Here is a 20,858-nt window from a genome sequence, read left to right as displayed (position 1 = left end):
TGAAACTTCAACACATGCATATATATTCATATACTAGGCCTCATAATATTCATCAAAATATATATTTTGATGTCAGATTTGTGGTCCCGAAACTACTATTCTGACTAGGCCCTATTTCGGGATGTTACATTTCTCCCCCTTAGGGACTTTCATCCTCAAAAGTCTTACCAGAAAATAGATTCGAATATTGACTTCTCATGGTTTCTTCTGACTCCCATGTGGCCTCTTCTACGCCATGTCGATGCCATAAAACTTTTACAAGAGCCACATCTTTATTCTTCAACTGTTTAACTTCACGAGCCAATATCTTAATTGGTTCCTCTCCATAAGTCATGTCGGTTGAATTTCAATCCCAGTCAGCGAAATCACATGAGAAGGGTCTGATCGGTATCTCCTTAACATGGATACATGGAACACGTCATGAATCTTTTCCAGTTTGGGTGACAACGCCAAACGATAGGCTAATGGTCTAACTCTTTCGATAATCTCGTACGGTTCGATAAATCATGGACTCAGTTTACCTTTCCGGCCAAATCTCAATACTTTGCTCCACGGAGTTACTTTCAAGAATACTCTATCTCCAACTTGAAACTCAATTTCCTTTCTTTTCAGATCAGCATAAGACTTTTTCCTATCTGATACAGCTTTTAAACAATCCCGTATCGCTTTAACTTTTTCTTCAGTTTCTTTGATCAGATCAACTCCATTAATCTAATTTTCCTTGAGTTCTATCCAGTACAATGGAGTTTGGCACTTCCTACCATACAAGGCCTCATAAGGCACCATTTTCAAACTTGTTTGGAAACTATTGTTGTAGGCAAATTCTACCAATGGTAGGTATTTTTCCCAGCTACCCTAAAATTTGAGGATGCAACAACGCAACATGTCCTCGAGAATCTGAATCATCCGCTTAGACTGACCATCGGTCTGAGGGTGAAAAGCTATGCTAAAGCTCAACTTTGTACCCAAGGCTTCTTGTAACTTCTTCTAGAATCTCGAAGTGAACCTCGGGTCCCTGTCTGAAATAATCGACAGTGGTACTCCGTCCAATCTTACTATATCAGAAATGTACAAATCAGCCAATCTATCAAGAGAATAATACGTCCTTATCGAAATAAAATGAGCCGACTTTGTCAATTTGTCCACTATAACCCATATGACATCTTTCTTTGATACGAACCGCCTCGGGGAAAGTCGAGTCGTATGCGAGTTTGCCCGATCGTCTACGAGAAAGTATCGTTCGGTTTGTTCAAAAAAGATGTTTCTAATAAATTATGCAGAAGCTATTTAAGGGGTCAAATGAAGGGTTTAAAATATGAATATTAAGGTTCGGTTTAAAGTAAATGAAAGAATGGAAAGAAGGAATTCAAAAGCAAGCACGAACCAATATTAGAAAATATCGACCCAAATGCTTATAAGCTTTCAAGGCGAAAATGAAAATTATAGAACCTCAACCCACTACTTAACAAAGTAGGAACCTCGGTATATGGGTGAACGACATAAGGTTGACGCCACTACTAGGCAGATAAGTCAACAAAGTCTCAAACGAAGTTTAGAGAAGAAAATTCTCACAAGATTAAATTCAATAAAAATTTTGGCAAAAAGTCCCTTACAATTGAAAGAAAACAAATACTTATAGGCACATAGATGACCATTCAAATTCGGCATCTAGGTGTTCACACAATAATAAAAACGTTCACACTAATGTATTAAAATAGTTCATAAATTCGGCAGATTCATGAACTAGTTGAATGGACACTTTCTTCCCCTAAGTGTGTGCATGAATGCTTAATCATAAAGAAAGGCTTCAAGTGACTTGTACTTGCAGCAAAGGTTGCATTCATCTCCTTGGGACGTTCATGCACTTGTATGGAACATGTATGCTCATAATTAAACTTTTTAATAGCATGTAGGTTCATAAATGGCAGCATGAACCTAGTAAATTCGTTCTCCCCTTTGTGCATACACTTAGTTCAATCAATGTGTTGAATTATTGAGTTAATTCCTTCCTTTAGACGTTCTTGAACCCATCCATGCATGTGTAGAAGCTTATAGGTCAATTCAAAGTGTGAACAACTACTTCTTGGCCGAATAAGTGCCTTGGAAAGTTAGGAGACAGCCACCATACATGCACTTAATCCATTCATGCATTCTATCATCCCATGCATTTGATCCATTCATGGACTAGCCTTTAATGTCCATACATGCATTCGACACATGCATGAATTTGTAGAAACCTTGCATCTAGCCGTACATGCACCAGCATTTAATACTTCTTCATTCATGAGTGTGGAATGCCCAAAAGAGATGTTTCTTCATCTATACATTGTACCGTCCAAAGGGATGTACCTAAATGAAATAAACAAATCATTAGGATATCTCATGAACACTCATAAATTCAGCATGATGTGAACACATTAATGTCATGCATTAATTCAGCTATGTGAACATAATCAATTTATGTAATGACTATGACATATTAATAACAAATATTAATATAAGACAAGTTTAATGCTTAAATAAATATGTGCAAATTTTTATTTAATGTATTAAAGACAAAACCGAGTTTAAACTAAAATGAGCTAAGCTTTAGCTCGTAAGCTAAAGTTGAGCTGAGGCTAAACTCCTAAGCTGAAGTTGAGCTAAAGTTTAGCTCGTGAGTTGAAAGTGCTAGGAGTGAGTTCGGTTTAGCTCAGGCAAGATGGATTGAGCTCGAATAAGCTGGATTTGAGCTGGACGGAGCTCGTGGAGCTGGAAATGAGCTGGGATTAGCTTGCCAACATGTTATTGCTCGGCTTGACAAACTTGCTCGATAAAGTTTGCGGGGCGTGCTCGTATCATTCCCCGCCTCTTTTAGGCGACTTGTCCTCAAGTCGAGCTATTTATCCATGGGAGAAATTTGACTCGTGCATGGTTTTCCTCGATCAAATGGGATGGAAGATGTCACACAAACCTGAAAAATTCTTACCACAGCCGGTAAAATGAAACTCAAAGGAGTCAAATTCAAATGTGTTCGATAGTTCATAAAATATTTATTCAATCAAACATATGCCAAAAATCTCAATTGGACAAAGCAAGCATACATAAATTTATCAAAGAGTTTCGTTAGACCATCGTTACAAACATGAAAACTAAGTTGGATCAAGGGATAATTGGTTGAAAATGATGGTAGGCACTTAAACACATTATTCCTCATCCAAAACATTTTAATTTCTTTAATCGAATATAGTAACTCATTTGGTCCCTTGTCTTGCTCATGCAAGGTATGCCATGGCCAAAGGTATGCTAACCCTTCCTTTCGTTTTTGAACAACATGAGGGGAGTCTCTAAATTCCAACGTAATAGTCACATCATCACAATGCCAAAAGGAAAAATCCATCACATCAAAGTATAAATAATTTCCAAACAACCAATCAATGGAATTTTCAACTTCAATCGAATTGAGCAAAGATATTTGAAAATTTTCAGATGACTTACCTTGATGAATATGAAGAGAAGACAATTGAGGATTGGGTTTACCTTTCTCAGTCAAAATGAATCTTCTCTCTTTGGATAGATAACGTAAGACAAACCTATTACTCCGATAAATTTGAATAGGTGGTGACGCACCATGACATGTCTTGCTCCTCGAGGGGTAGAATTTACAAAAATAAGACTAGTTAGTATTATCGAAAACTATGGACTTAAATGGAAAAGGAAAGTTACAATAGAAATTTGATTCAATTCCAAAAACATAGGTTGGCCTTACCTTCTCGAAATGAAACGAAAATTTTAGATGTGGCCAAACAAGGTGATTAATAAATGAATCAAAATTGAAACCCAAATCATTGAATTTCACCTTCTTATCAAAAGTTTGAACATCAAGCAAACATATTTTGATTGCAAATGATGCAAAGTGCTTAATGTTTCCATAAAATGAATTCATGTAGCAAATACCAGGCTTGAACACACGAACTTGTTTAGGAATTCCAACAAGCAACATATTAGAAAAAGATATAATCAACTCACCACACAAATTATATTTCACTAGTTTAAACACACATGTTGATTTGACAAAACCGAGCATACCAAAATGCAAAGGTTCATACTTCAAGAGTATTAATCGGGAATGCAAATCACTACATGGAAATTTCTCACAAAAACTCAAAGATTGTTCATGAAGAACACAATTGCACATATCATGTGAAGATCTTTTAACATGGATGGCAAACAAAGAATTTTTAACGAACATGCAACTTTTCAAACAGGCAGTTTTATCACAAATCAATTGAGCAAGCATATTTAAACATAAAGATTTAATACATCAGTTCAAAAAGTTTGCAGGGTCAAACACATCAGAATTTTTACGTGACAGACTTTGATCAAACATGTTCAAAATTCGCTTAGAGAAAACTAATCCAATGTTGTCAACAAATTTGCCAATGTAGTAATCGTCATAAGAAAAGCTGTATATGGCACCTTTTAAAACAAATTCATTAACAACAGTAAGTGAACAAAAATTATCCAAATCAAGTGACTTTGATTCGATAAACAAAGAATCCTTACCTTCCTTACCTTCGATCGCAAGTGGGTGGTAGTCATTCGCGAACTTACCTTTTTCGAACAACCTAAAACACCTCTCATTTGGAAGGTAATGTAGATGGAATTGGTCGCACAAACTTCTAGGAACCTGAAAAGTTAATTCACAAGAAGATCAAACAGGTGGGTTGGTAGAAATAATCCTCACTTGCTCACTTGTTTTCTCACTCGATTCTTTTTCTTCTGAATCACTCGTTTCTTTTGTTTCAATTTCTTTTTCATCTTCTTTTTCACTCTCAAATTTATTTTCGTTCTCTTTTTCAATCTCATTTTCTTTTTCATTTTCTTTTTGCTTTTCAAAGGCTTTTTCAAGTTCTCTCAAGATTCGCTCATTTTCTCTCTTACTTGCCTCTTGCCTCTCTTTTCTTTTTATTTCTTTTTCTTTTTCTTCTTTTTCTTTTTCTTTTCTTTTCTTTATTTTCTCTTTACAAGAATGTACAAAAGAACGATGAGAATACAAATCTTGTTCAAAAGATGAAAAACTATTTGCGTATGATTCACAATCAAAACTTCGTGAAGAATACTCCGAGTAAGTTTTCTTTGAAGATCTAGTAGGAGTATGTCTTTCTCTTCAAATGCCATCTTGGAACGAATCAAAATCGTAATCGGCTTCTCGTCTTCTCAAATTTCTTGATGAAAAGGACTTTCGATCGAAGTCACTTCTCGAATTCGCTGATGAATATGAGTCATAGTATGAATCTCTTTGTCTCGAAGTAGATGACGAAAAGGAATCACAATTGGAACTTTTTTTCAGGTAGTAGTCGAGGGTATATCTCCGTGGGGTTCTTGGTTTCGTTTTATGACTTGAAGAAACTCGATCACTTTGGTCTCGTTTAGTCGCCATTCTTCGCATTTCTTGAACCAAGTATTGGTATTCCGATTCGGTGAACTCTTCGCGTGACATGATTTTTGTTGCTAAAAAGAAAATGTTAGATCACAAAACAAAATAAAAAAAATTAAGTACCTCACCACAAACCTCACAATTTCGCTCGGAAAGAAGAAGAAAAAAGGTGTCACTCCCGCTCGTGTTTACACTCGTTTGGCTTTTACCTCCACTCGAATGATCTCACTCGCTCATGCCTTTTTCCGCTCCTTTCTCCTCTTATAACCTTGTAACAAGCTTAGTATGACTTGATCTCTAGTATTGTGGGTCGGTTTCAAATGGTTTTACAAAGGATAACATATGAGGGGTTACGGGTTGGCTAAAAGAAAAGGAAATTGGGTAAAAAAAAGTGTGGCGTGGATGAGATTAGAATAGAAGATGAATCAGGAACGATATCAAACCAAGGGCTTTGACATTCGAACAACAATCAAATTGCATTAAACACTTTTTTTTCAGATTTTTTTTTGAATTTTTTTTTGAATTTTTTTTTTGAATTTTTTTTTTGACTTTTATAATTTTTTTTGTACTATATTGACAAACTAAATACAATAAAAACACTTTTGTTCATGATTTTTTTTTGGCTGCGTAGATTTTTGTTTTTATAGCAACAGCAGCTAACTAATCAAAATGAGAAAACTTCGGTATACGAAATTTTTTTCTATACTCTTTTTTTTCTTTTTTTTCGGATCCTACTTATTTGCGTTCACTTGGACTAGCCCGGGATTAATTTCATCGCACGATCTTCTCGTTTTAGTAGCTCTAATACCAAATGATACGAACCGCCTCGGGGAGAGTCGAGTCGTATGCGAGTTTGCCCGATCGTCTACGAGAAAGTATCGTTTGGTTTGTTCAAAAAAGATGTTTCTAAATAAATTATGCGGAAGCTATTCAAGGGGTTCAAATGAAGGGTTTAAAATATGAATATTAAGGTTCGGTTTAAAGTAAATGAAAGAATGGAAAGAAGGAACTCAAAAGCAAGCACGAACCAATATTAGAAAATATCGACCCAAATGCTTATAGGCTTTCAAGGCGAAAATGAAAATGATAGAACCTCGACCCACTACTTAACAAAGTAGGAACCTCGGTATATAGGTGAACGAAACAGGGTTGACGCCACTATTAGGTAGATAAGTCAATAAAGTCTCAAACAAAGTTTAGAGAAGAAAATTCTCACAAGATTAAATTCAATAAAAATTTTGGCAAAAAGTCCCTTACAATTGAAAGAAAACAAATACTTATAGGCACATAGATGACCATTCAAATTCGGCATCTAGGTGTTCACACAATAATAAAAACGTTCACACTAATGTATTAAAATAGTTCATAAATTCGGCAGATTCATGAACTAGTTGAATGGACACTTTCTTCCCCCTAAGTGTGTGCATGAATGCTTAATCATAAAGAAAGGCTTCAAGTGACTTGTATTTGCACCAAAGGTTGCATTCATCTCCTTGGGACGTTCATGCACTTGTATGGAACATGTATCCTCATAATTAAACTCTTTAATAGCATGTAGGTTCATAAATGGTAGCATGAACCTAGTAAATTCGTTCTCCCCTTTGTGCATACACATAATTCAATCAATGTGTTGAATTATTGAGTTAATTCCTTCCTTTGGACGTTCTTGAACCCATCCATGCATGTGTAGTAGCTTATAGGTCAATTCAAAGTGTGAACAGCTACTTCTTGGCCGAATAAGTGCCTTGGAAAGTTAGGAGATAGCCACCATACATGCACTTAAGCCATTCATGCATTCTATCATCCCATGCATTTGATCCATTCATGGACTAGCCTTTAATGTCCATACATGCATTCGACACATGCACGAATTTGTAGAAACCTTGCATCTAGTCGTACATGCACCAGCATTTAATACTTCTTCATTCATGAGTGTGGAATGCCCAAAAGAGATGTTTCTTCATCCATACATTGTACCGTCCAAAGGGATGTACCTACATGAAATAAACAAGTCATTAAGATATCTCATGAACACTCATAAATTTGGCATGATGTGAACACATTAATGTCATGCATTAATTCAGCTATGTGAACATAATCAATTTATGTAATGACTATGACATATTAATAACAAATATTAATATAAGACAAGTTTAATGCTTAAATAAATATGTGCAAATTTTTATTTAATGCATTAAAGACAAAACCGAGTTTAAACTAAAATGAGCTAAGCTTTAGCTCGTGAGCTAAAGTTGAGCTGTGGCTAAACTCCTAAGCTGAAGTTGAGCTAAGGTTTAGCTCGTGAGTTGAAAGTGAGCTAGGAGTGAGTTCGGTTTAGCTCAGGCAAGATGGATTGAGCTCGAATAAGCTGGATTTGGGCTGGACGGAGCTCGTGGAGCTGGAAACGAGCTGGGATCAGCTTGCCAACATGTCATTGCTCGGCTTGACAGACTTGCTCAATAAAGTTCGTGGAGCGTGCTCGTATCATTCTTTTTCGGAGTTAAAGGTAATCCCGTAACGAAGTCCATGGTAACTTGTCCCACTTCCATTCAGAGACCATTACAAGCTGTAACAAACCTAAAGGCACTTGATGTTCAACTTTAACTTGCTGGCATACTATGCATTTCAATACAAATTCAGAAACATCTCTTTTCATGCCATTCCACCAGTTCATCTTCTTTAAATCGTTGTACATCTTGGTACTTTTCGGGTGAATAGACAAACCACTGTAATGTGCTTCTTCCAAAATCTTCTAAATAAGTTCATTGTCTTTGGGTACACAAACCCTATCTCTAAACATTAAACATCCATCAGGACTAATTCGAAAATCTGACTCAACACCAGACCCGCATTGAGCTCTTTTTGCTTGCAAGTCATCATCATTAAGCTGAGCATCATGAATTTCCTGCAGAAATGTCAGCCTAGCCTCCAGCTCGGCCAAAACTGAACCATCATCAAGTAATGTCAAACAAGTATCCATGGCTTTCAAAGTATACAGGGATTTTCTACTCAATGCATCGGCCTTTCCTGGGTGATAGTCGATAATCAGATCATAATTCTTAATTAATTTTAACCATCTCATTTGTCTCAAATTTAATTCTTTCTAAGTCATCAAGTATTTCAAACTCTTGTGGTCCGTGAATATACGACAAGTCTTGCCATACAAATAATGCCTCCAAATTTTTAAGGCAAAAACAATAGCGGCAAGCTCTAGGTTATAGGTTGGATAATTCTTCTCGTGAAGCTTCAATTGCCGTGAAGCATAGGCTATCACCTTGCCATCTTGCATAAGCACACAACCTAATCCATTTAAGGATGCATCACTATAGACCACAAATTCTTTTCCCGATTCAGGTAGCACTAAAATAGGAACTTCGATCAGCAATGTCTTTAACTTTTTAAAACTTTGCTGACACTTCTCCGTCTATTCAAACTTAACGTCTTTCTGTAGCAGCTTCGTCATCGGAGTCACTATCATGAAAAATCCTTTAACAAACCTTTGATAATAATCGTCTCAGCCCAAAAAGCTTCTCACCTTGGTTACATTCTTGGGCGATTTCCATTCAACAATTGCAGAAATCTTACTTGGATCAACTTGGATGCCTTCACCCGAAACTATATGACCCAAAAATCTAACTTCCTGGAGCCAAAACTCACTCTTGCTAAACTTAGCATATAGTTACTTTTCCCGCAAGGTCTGCAACACAATTCTCAGGTGCTTCGCATGCTCTATCTCATCTTTAGAGTAGATCAAAATGTCATCAATAAACACAACGACAAACTTATCCAAATATGGCAGAAAGATCCTATTCATTAGATGCACAAACACAGTCGGTGCTTTCGTTAGCCCAAATGGCATGATAAGAAATTCATAATGACCATACCTCATTCTGAAAGCTATCTTGGGTACATCTGAGTCTTTAACTTGCAGCTGATAATAGCCAGACCTCAAGTCTATCTTGGAGAATACAGTGGCTCCTCTTAACTGGTCAAACAAATCATCGATCCTTGGTAAAGGATACTTATTCTTGATAGTCACCTTGTTCAGTTGCTGATAATCGATACATAACCTCATCGAACCATCTTTCTTCTTTACGAACAACACGGGGGCACCCCAAGGTGAAAAACTTGACCTAGCAAATCCTTTATCCGTCAGCTCTTGCAACTGTGCTTTTAACTCTTTCAGCTCGGTAGGTGCCATTCTATACGGGGCAATAGAAATGGGAGTCGTCCCTGGCACCAATTCAATACCAAACTCTATCTCCCTTTCAGGAGGTAATCAGGGTAATTCCTCCGGAAACACATCTGAATACTCACATACTATTGGCATAGATTCAATCTTCAATTCAGTTCCCTTAGTGTTCAAAACAAATATACAAGGTAAGCTTCGTATCCTTTCCTCATATATCTCTGGGCAACCATTGTCGTGATTACAACCAACGACAAACCCAATTCTCTTGATTCAACCCGTAGAATCTTACCATCCGAGCATTTTAACTTAATATACTTACTACCACAATTCACTGTTACATCATGAAGGGCTAACCAATCCATACCCAATATTACATCAAATTCATCAAATGGTAATAACATAATTTTAGCCGGGAAACAACGACCTTGAATCGTCAAAAGAATAATTCTTACAGACTTTATCAACTAGGACTGATCTGCCTAATGGGTTCGACACTCTAATAATATCTTCCGTATGTTCAACAGGTATGTTCATACTAGACGCCAATCTCATGCAGATATATGAATGCGTCAACCCCGGGTCAATTAAAGCAATAACACTTATATTAAAAAGAGAGAAAGTACCCGTAATAGCATCAGGAGCAGCGGCTTCCTCTCGCACACGTATCGCATACGTTCTTGCCGAGGCTCGAACCTCTGATTTTGCAGCGTCTTTAGTCATGACTTGATTGCCACTAGCACTCCCAGGGTATCTTGGAGGTCTCCCTCGTAGAATGGGAGCACCCGACTTCAAAGCTATTTTCTCATCTTTTTCAGCTTGTTCCAGGCAGTCTCTGAGGAAGTGATCAAGAGAACCACACCTGAAAAATGCGCCGCTCTTCATTTGGCACTATTCGGAGTGAAATTTGTTGCAGCTCTTACACTTCGGTTTTTGATCATCTGCACTCCCCACACTAGTCACCATCGGAGAGGTATACTTTTGACCTCATCGTTTAGAGCTTCTCGATTTACCCGAATATCCCATTGACGAAGTGGAGAGTTCATGTAGGCTCTTGGCCTTCTTCGTGGAGAACGAGAGTGTTTTATCGCTAGACCTCTTGCTCGCAATTCGAGCCTTTCACTTAGCTTGTTTTCTTTCATTATTAAGTTCCTCAGCCTTTTTGGCTTGATCAGTCAATATGGCAAACTCCCGTATTTCCAAGATCCCAATCAACAACTTGATATCTTCATTCAGACCTTCCTCGATGTGTTTACACATTTTTGATTCAGTTTGGACCCATTCAATTGCGTACTAACTTGGTCATACGAACTCTCTCTCGTATTCCGCTACAGTCTTGTTCCCTTGTTTGAGTTCCAAGAACTCCTTTCGCCTCAAGTCCAAAAATCGTTAGCTAATATATTTATTCCTAAACTCTGCTTGGAAGAGATCCCAAGTAATATTTTCTTTCGGCACTACCAAGAATATGATTTTCCACCAATTGTATGCAGTGTCCTTCAAAAGGAACACTGCACACTTCAAACATTCCTCAGGTCTGTATGACAAATCATCTAGCACTCGCGTAGTATTCTCGAGCCAGAACTCAGCTCTTTCAGCATCATCATCAACTTTAGCCCTGAATTCCTCAGCCCCATACTTTCTAAGCTTATCTACAAGGGCTTTACCGATTGTCACCAGTGCCATACCTCGTGGCACATCCTCATCAGGTTGGTTAGGGGGCAGGGGAGGTCTTGGTATATTGGGGTGATTTCTTAGATAATCCCCAAACCATTCATCCATCATATCAAAGAAGGCAGCTCGGGCCTCTTCTCAGCCTTCTGAGATCAGCCTTCTACTACTAATAGATACAGCTCCTTGTACGGAAGCTAGAGCATGGCTCTCGGCTACCTTAGACTCATATTGTGCTTGATTGGAAGACATTCACTATATTCAAAATAGTTTAAACAATTAGGAGACGTCACACTATCAACATTCGAATAATGGCAAGTATAGCAAACTTTAACATCCTCTACGGTAGTCCTAGAACTGACTAAACCATAGCTCTGATACTAATAAATGTAACACCCCTCACCCGTATCCAGCACCGGGACAGGGCTCGAGGCATTATCAAAACTTTACACTTTCAGTATACTAACTCGGTCACAAAATTTCACTAAAACTTAAAACTTTTCAATCATGAATATCTCATCCCTTGTATAGGCCTTCGAGACCTATTACATACCTAAAGGAAATGCGGGAAAAATTTGAGCATGTTCGATGAACCTTAGTCTCCTCAGAAAATTTTCCTTAACATAAAGGGTCACACGCCCGTGTAGATGGGCCGTGCGGACTCACATGCCCGTGTGGCTTAGGACACGCCCATGCCCTTCAACCATGGGCAACACTGACTTATTAACACGACCAGGACACAAACCCGTGCTACCTGCCAGTGGACGACATTGTTAATTTAACACGGCCATGGCACACGCCCGTATGGTCTACCCGTGTACAACTTTGAGCTAAAATTTTAAGTGCAGGGGACACACGGCCATAGCACACACCCATGAGAGGGAATCGTGTGTCACACACAGCCTATACACATGCCCGTGTGTCCAACTATGTGGACTCTAATAGGCTATTTTCCAAGCCTTTAGTCACCCATTTCTACTACTTGTGCTTAGTGGTTACCAAGTTTGAGAGAAAACATGATTTTACACTTATAAATAATCTTAATAAAGCTAGTTGTATGGAAACCTCATATCATTGGTTTCTCACATGAAAGGTTATTTTCTATTTAGTGTTATGGGTTCCCACGTCACTTTAATTCATCCAAAATTGGCTCGTTCATGTGACTCATTGCCAATTAATAACAACCCATCACTTGTAATTAAAACCATGCATAATTTTGTAGGTCATAGCCTACTTCAATTAAGCCAACTTTCATGGCCATATACAAAGAGATAAACACATTTTTACATGCCTTCATTTGAAAAATCAAATGACACATATAACAAAATACTCAAAAATACTATACATGCCATTGAACAAAATAAACTAAGTCTTTATACCAAAGCTTGTCTAGTTGATAATGTGTTGACTCTCCAATCGTTTTCCAGTCCTTATGAGTTCTCGAGCTCTGCGAGACGGGGAAAAAGAGAGGGGTAAGCATTTTCATGCTTAGTAAGCTCGAATAACTAGAAAGTAAACTTATCGAGTAATTAGCATACATCCATACTTCAATCATGAAATCATTAATTATGAAATGATTTCCTATCACATGCACTCAATCAATGACTTAGTCACATAACAAAGCATCATGTAATTTATGTAAATGAGCTCATCATTCGTCATCTTATTGACATACATCATATTAATCCCGTTAAGTTTCTAGGAAATCTCAATGGAATACCCATTATCCGTCAATTCTTACGAATGATCATTTCACATATATGCACTCCCGCGAACCTCACATCTCATGGCAGGACTGCCAGTCCAGGCTAAATCCCTTATAGCGACAAACACCCTTAATGATCTCAGATCTGAATTACCAGTCCAGGCTAAATTCAGACCCTAATTGGATTACCCATCTGGGCTAAATCCATAATGCACACATATTCTTTGGGATGCTTGATCATTCAAGGAACACCTATCCGGGCAAGATCCTTTTCGTACTTGAGATCACAAATTACCCATCCGGGCTAAATCCTTACTGCAACACATACAAGATCTCTTTACACATATCAATGAGGGTTTATCCATCGAATTCCCTTTGTCAACATCTTCCGAGACATTTTTCACATGTTACCATCAAATATGCATTTTTATGATATTTCATGCTAATAATAAATGCAATCATCATGCATTCATAAATCATTCAATTATGCATATTAGGGGTTTACTTTAAGTTATCCGAACTTACCTGGTATTCTTTTCGGAGTTGTGTTTCGGTTATTCTAAAACCTTGCGTTTACCTCGATCGACCTTTGAAATTTGTTCCTCGAGGTTTATAACAGCAAAATTAACTCATTAATACCCCACATTATACATTTCAAGTTTAATATCTACCCCCGGTCCAAATGATCATTTTGCCCCTAATCTTTCATATTTTTACAATTTAGTCCCTAGGCTCGTATAATGAAACACATGCACTTTTTATCTTACCCAAGCCTAGCCGAACACTTTTCCTTCTTATGGTAGCCCACATTTTCCATATTTCTCTCATTTCTACCACACATTTACATCTTTTGCAAAATAGTCCTTATAAAGGTTTCTCTTGAAAACCAATTAGGAAAAGATGTTTAATACACATTCATCTTTCATAGTCCTCCATAATCCATCAAAATACATGCAACTCATGCATGGGTAAATTTTTAAACATGAACCCTATCATGAAATATGGGTAGAAATGGAGAGAGCAAGGTACCGGGATTTTAAAAATACAAAGACATTAAAAATGAGGCTTGGGAGCACTTACTATTGAGTTTGGAAAGCCTGAAACCCTAGCTATGGAGGGCATGCAAATCTTGGTAGCTATGGAGAAGAAGATGAACGAATTTTGCTTCCTTTTTCCCTTTTATTTCATTTATTACCAAATGACCAAAATGCCCTTCCTTAATAACCTTTCAAAATTTTCCATGCATGCCCATTTTTGTCCAAAAACTTAGAATTTGGGAAAATTGCTCTCCAAGACCTTTTAATTCATAATCTAAAGCAATTTCATACAAATTGCTTTTAGAATCCAAGTTTTTCAATTTATTCAATTTAGTCCCTAATTTCTAATTGGACATCTTATACTTAGAATTTCTTTATGAAACTTTAACACATGCATATATTCATATTCTAGGCCTCATAATAATCATCAAAATAGATATTTTGATGTCGGATTTGTGGTCCCGAAAATACTATTCCGACTAGGCCCTATTTCAGGATGTTACATGTGGTTTCGTATGTCGTCTCTTTGGACTTATTTGCTACTTAGAGGGTCAGTTTCAAAGTAGTTATAAGGGATAAGATGTATTGATGTAAGGGTAGGCTAAAAGAAAATTTTTCGGTGTAGTGTGGCGTTTGGGAGGGCAAACAATGGTGGAACAACACTTGGAGATCAGGAATAGAGGATGTGAACAGCAAAAGAAAAGACTTCAACACTTCACACTTTTTTCTTTTTTTTATATTCGAAATTTTTTTAATTCATTTTTTTTCACTAACTTATTTTGGACTTGATACGAACATCAGCGCTTCTCGTTTTACAAGCTCTGATACCAAATGATGTGATTCAGCTCGAAAAGATGGAGTCGAATTCACATTATTGCCCGATCGTGGATGAGAAGAGTCGTTCACAAAATTATCAATTTGTTTGTAACATCTTAAGAGGATGGATATTAATGAAATGGGTTAGAAGTGGCTATGATAGAGGAATACGCGCGGACCAAGATCGAGTTGCCAAGTCACGAGAAACTCCTACGAAAGCTCTAAACGAACAGATCTGAAATTAAACAAAGAACAAGATTAAATCTGGAAAATTAAAATCTGGAATAAGAACCCTAAAAATTAGCAAGATCTAATCAAGGAACGAAACACTTATGAAAGAGGTTTCTTGAAACCAAGAACACGAAATTGATTCCTAATAATGAACTCCCACAAGCCAAATCTGCCAAGAACACCAAAACAGTAAGTAGATTGAAACAATCAGATTTTTAATTGGAAGATTAGGGATTTGGACGGCAAAAAAAAGAAAAGAAAGAAATAGGTGAAATTGAACAGTTCAAGAAGTGAATTTAAGTTGCGATTCGGTCCAATTGAACACCCAATATGAATTGCCCAAATTTCAGCAGCCGAATTTCACCCAACAAGAAGAAATAGAAAACGGCAAGAACCCTAAATTTTGGGGAATTTTGAGTCGATTATATGTGGCCAATAAAAGAACCGATTAAATGAAGAGTTCTTTGAGTTTGAATCAAGGCTGAAACACAAACAAGAACAGCAAAATATTAGATGATGAATCGGCACAAGTAGGAATAAAGAAACAAATCGAAATAGCAAGAAATAAAGAAAAGTCCTAAGAACCCTTGAATTCCCGAAAGAATTCACAAATTCCTTCAAACGGCTCTAATCTCCCCTCCAAAGAATATCGATGGCAAGAAGAAGGTTGAAGATGGCTCCCACAATCAAAAGATTGTTAAAACAACTTCTAAAGAAAACTCAAGAGAGAATTCTTGGAGAAAACCCCAAAGAAAATTTTGCACTCAACAAATCTGAAATTTGATAGAAAAAAATAATAATAAGATGTGTTTACAAAGGGTGGCTGGCCAATGCTTATATAGGCCTCCAACAAATCCTAATCCCACAAGTAACTAATAAAAATTAAACCTAATTAATAAAATAACAAGGTAAATTTGGCCATGCAATTATATGGGCTGTTTTGGGCCGAATTTTACATGTAATTCTCCAAAAGATTAAAAAATTAAATTAAACAAGTAGGATGTTTACGAATTGGGCCCTTTGACATTTTGGCCTGATTTTCAACTAAGTATGAAGAAATTTCTTGATTGGGCTGGATTTTGGTTATTGGGCCTCGCCTTCAAGAATTTGGGCTCGTGATCCATCTCCTACCAAAATTGGGTCATTGACGCTCGTAATGGAGATCCAATGTGTTTTGGCTGCAAGATTTGGTTTCTTGGACCAAGATTTCCAAGATTTGAAATCTTGATTTTCTTGATTCTTGAAATCTCTTCGAACAGCAAAATTGGGCCAAGATTCGATTTCTTGATTTTCTTGAAAACAAGAAAGTGAATCTTGATTTTCTTGTTCTCTCGTGTATGAATCTAAGGCCTTGCTAACAAGCTCTTGAATGGTCCCATTTAGTTTGGACCGCATTTGTCGGGCCTTTGATCTCGTTATTGGGCCTTGTGGCAATTTGAGCCCATCACGTTCTTGAACTTGGATTGGGCCTTTATGACTCGTATCAAGCTAGGTATAAGATAGTAGGTTCGGCTAGATAGAAACAAAGTTAGAAGATATGTGGAAGGCTCGATTTTAAGATAATGGGATAAACGAAGAAGGAAAATAGAAATGGATAAACGAACTTAAACTTCAGGAGTGATTCAACACTAAAGAGTCTCACCCAGATTCCTATATTGTTTAAGGTGATAAAGATGGATGGTAGAGGGATAGTTGAATGCCACACCAATTGTTGTTGATAAGTTCAAAAACAAGTTCGAGTTGATGCCACTAGCGAGCTAGATAAGTCACTCGAGACTCGTACGAAATTGGAGAGGAAATTAACCTCACAAGGACAAATGTTCATTCAAAAATTTGGCAAAAGACCCCATACATGAAATGAGCAAACATTTATAAGCCTAAGATGCCTATTGATATTTGATATCTATGATGTTCACACTAACTTAAATTCTGTTCACATTTGTATTTAACATGTTCACACAAAAGCATTAAAATTCGGTTCATGCTTGAAAATGGTGTATGAATTGGCCGAACCGTCATGTTGCTTCACTTGATGCATGCATACTTAGCACTAGAGAATAGCCATAATGCCATGAATGTACAGCCCTTTAATACTCCTACATCTCCCTTGGCCGAATAAGGCTTTAATGTGCCTTGAATTCTTGAATTGAATGTAAAGAAAATCATCTCCCTTGTGGCCAACGTCCATGCACTTTAATAAATGGTAGAATAATCATGCATGGGAGAAGGATGGTTTGTTCTTAATGCTGGTTGATACTTGCACGAATTTTCCCAAGCATTTATCTTCCAATTGTCCTTAAATACGGTCCATGAATCTTCAAATACATGTTCAATCAGTAGCTTCCTCTTGCATGAACGTCCCAAATGCATGTGTCTCTTTGAAACTCAAAAATGCATGCACCTTGCATTAACTCCTCTTCATTCATTCGGCTAAACCTAAACACACATTAAACACACTAAATCAGACATGAATTTTAGCTGAACCGTAATAAAACATCATCTAGACATATTGATTAACGTATTAAATAAATTAAAACACATTTAATTATGGACTAGCTAGTATATTAAATTCGACTAGCTCAAATCTAGTGAAAAGCAATTAATGAACTAAATTGAGCTAGGATATTCGGTCATGAGCTATAACAAATTAAATAAAATAAAACTAATACTTAGTTTATTATAATGATAAAAGAAATGAGCTGAAACTAAGCTAGGTTGAGCTCAAACGAGCTTAAATGAGCTCAAGTGAGCTGATTCGAGCTGAATGGAGTTCGGAACTGAGGATGAGCTAAAATCAGCTTACATTAAGGTGCAAGAAGTCTTTAATGAGCTGGACCAGAATTTATCAATGTGTTCGAGCTTTGTTTCGCTCCAAATTCTGGTTATTAAAGCCAAGATGGCTTCCTTAAAGAGCTTAGCTCGAGCTTGGGTAATAAGGCCTTGGTGTGGCTTAATGAGCTCCTTGCTTGGGCTTGGTGAGCTCCGGGGCGTGCTTACATCACTCCACTAGACTTGTCGAGCTATGCGGACACCAAGGGATCTTTCACATGAAAAGAAGCATCCTTCTTGCTGGTGCCTTGACCCTATTTTGAAGTGGTAGTGGGGTTGGAATAGGCTTGAACGACACATTTTCTCTTAAGTTGCTTCTCTATTTTTATTGCCATATGCACCATGTCAATGACTCCACATTAGCTATGCCGCAGTTAAGTCCGGTTAAGAACCTCGCTATGGTTGCCTCTCGATCCTCTTCGACATCAGCATGAATCATGGCAATTTCCATTTCTTTAAAGTAGTCTTCTAAGCTTCGGTTGCCTTGTGTAAAGGTTTTGAAGGTTTTGGTACAATTCTCGATGGTAGTATCAAGGAATGAACCTCTTACGCATTATTACCTTCATCAAGGCCCATGTTGTCACAGGGAATTCTCTGTTTCGTCTCCATCTCGTAGTAAGTTGTTCCCACCATATCATCGCATAATCAGAGAACTCAATAGCCGCAAGCTTCACTTTTTTACTTCTGAGTAATTATGGCCATTTTGATGTTCTTTAAGTCGTCGTCACCCCGCTCCTGCTCTCTAGGCTATCAGTTTCTTTGGCCTCGTCTTTGTTCACTTCGGTTTGACATTTGGTCACTCTCCACATCACTAGGATCATAAAGTTTGTAACACCCCAAATTTGGGCCTAAAAGTATTGGGCCTTGAGTGTAGGTCTGTAAGGAGGTTGTATTTAGGTATTTAATTGTGCAATGAAATGACACAATTAAATGTCTGCTTTAGTGGTTAATAGCCCTGAGAAGTGTTGGAGAAATCTTGGGTTCAAACCTGGGCTTTAGCAAAAATTTTGGTATTAAGTGAAAAAAACCTGGATGCTTGGATGAGGGCCTTTTAAATTATTGTGTTAAATAAATGACACAAAGAAGCATGTGGTCTAGTGGTTGTGGCGTCATTAAGTTTGTATGGGAGCCTGGGTTCAAGCCTTGGCTCTTGCAATTTATTCTGGTTTTTTTTAAGGGAACTTGGACTTTGGCCTTTAGACCTTATAATTAATTGGGGATAAAATATGACACAAAAAGAGTCTGTGGTGAAGTGGCAAGGAGGCGTCATAGAGTTGTCAAGGAGGTCCAGGGTTCGAAACTCATGCCAATCAAAGAGCATTTATTTTGGTAACAGGGGGCGGCAAGAGTTGGTGTTGAATTTAAACTTTGATGTTGGAGGGATCCCACATTGGGAAGCTAACATAAGAGGGGATGAGAAGCTGGCTTTAAATAGAGAGAACCATGAGGAGAGTAGAGGTACCTTTTTTGGCTGATCCCTTTCGCTTTATGGCGTGCTCGTTTGGGTTGGGCGTCGGCCAAGAGTGCTCGGAGCGTGGATTAACTCCAGTCGCCAATCAGGTGTGTATTTTCTCGCTACTCTAGCTGTAGGATGGCTACTTCGGGCCGCGATGGCCCCAAAGGGCCTACGGGCCCAATTGGATAAGTTGTTTGATTGTGTAGTAAATATTGGACTAGGCTAGGTGAATCTCATATTTGTGGCTAGATTTGGGCTAAAAGGGCCACATGAGCGTGTGGGCCCATTTGGGCCGAGAATAGGCTTTAGGCATATTCGTATTGTTATCCCTGTTTAGAATACTTTAGTTTACTAAAATTACCGAAATACCCTCGATTTGTAAAATTACTGAAATACCTTCGACTTGTAAAATTACCAAAGTACCCCCAGTTTATAAAATTATCGAAATACTGTCGATTGTAAAATTACTAAAATACCCTCGACTTGTAAAATTATCAAAGTACCCCTGATTTATAGAATTATCGTTTTACCCTCGATTTACAGAATTACCATTTTACCCTCAATTTATAGAATTACCGTTTTACCCTCGATTTATAGAATTACCATTTTACCCACGATTTATAGAATTATCATTTTACCCTCGATTTACAAAATTACCGTTTTACCTTCGATTTACAGAATTACCGTTTTACCCTTAGTTTACAAAATTACCATTTTACCCTTGGTTTACAAAATTACCAAAATACCCCTAGTTTGTAAAATTACCAAAATACCATTGGTTTGTAAAATTACTAAAATACCCTTGGTTTATAAAATTACCAAAATACCCTTGGTTTGTAAAATTACCAAAATACCCCTGATTTGTGAAATTATCGAAAAACCCTCGATTCGTAAAATACTGAAATACCCTTGTAGGGTAGAATTACTGAAATACCCCTATAGGGTAGAATTACCGAAATACCCCTGTAGGGTAGAATTACCGAAATACCCTGTAGGGTAGAATTATCGAAATACCCCTGTAGGGTAGAACTACCGAAATACCCTTGTGGGGTAGAACTACCGAAATACCCCTGTAGGGTAGAATTACTAAAATACCGCTGTAGGGTAAAATTACCGAAATACCCCTATAGGGTAGAATTACCGAAATACCCCTGTAGGGTAGAATTACCGAGATACCCTTGTGGGGTAAAATTACCATTTTGCCCCTAGGGTGTTAAATGACTGTTTTGCCCTTGTAGACAAGTGACTGACTTGGACTGTGTGGTTGACGGATTTGATTGTGAATATATGTTGGTGATATGAATGACTTGACTGTGATTGTTTGATTCAAATATGGGCATGACATTCTGCATACATGACATGTTGCATGGGTTGGGTTTTATAAATGGAGGAAGTGCTAAAAGGGCTATGCCCCAGTTTACCGAAAAGGGCTTTGCCCCAGTTTATCAAAAAGGGCTTTGCCCTAGTTATTAAAAGAGGCTAGGCCTCTAGTTATATGATAAAGCAGC

The sequence above is a fragment of the Gossypium hirsutum genome, chromosome A04 (assembly GCF_007990345.1).
Source record: "Gossypium hirsutum isolate 1008001.06 chromosome A04, Gossypium_hirsutum_v2.1, whole genome shotgun sequence".
Lineage (NCBI taxonomy): Eukaryota > Viridiplantae > Streptophyta > Magnoliopsida > Malvales > Malvaceae > Gossypium > Gossypium hirsutum.
Note: the sequence above shows the minus strand (reverse complement) of the source record.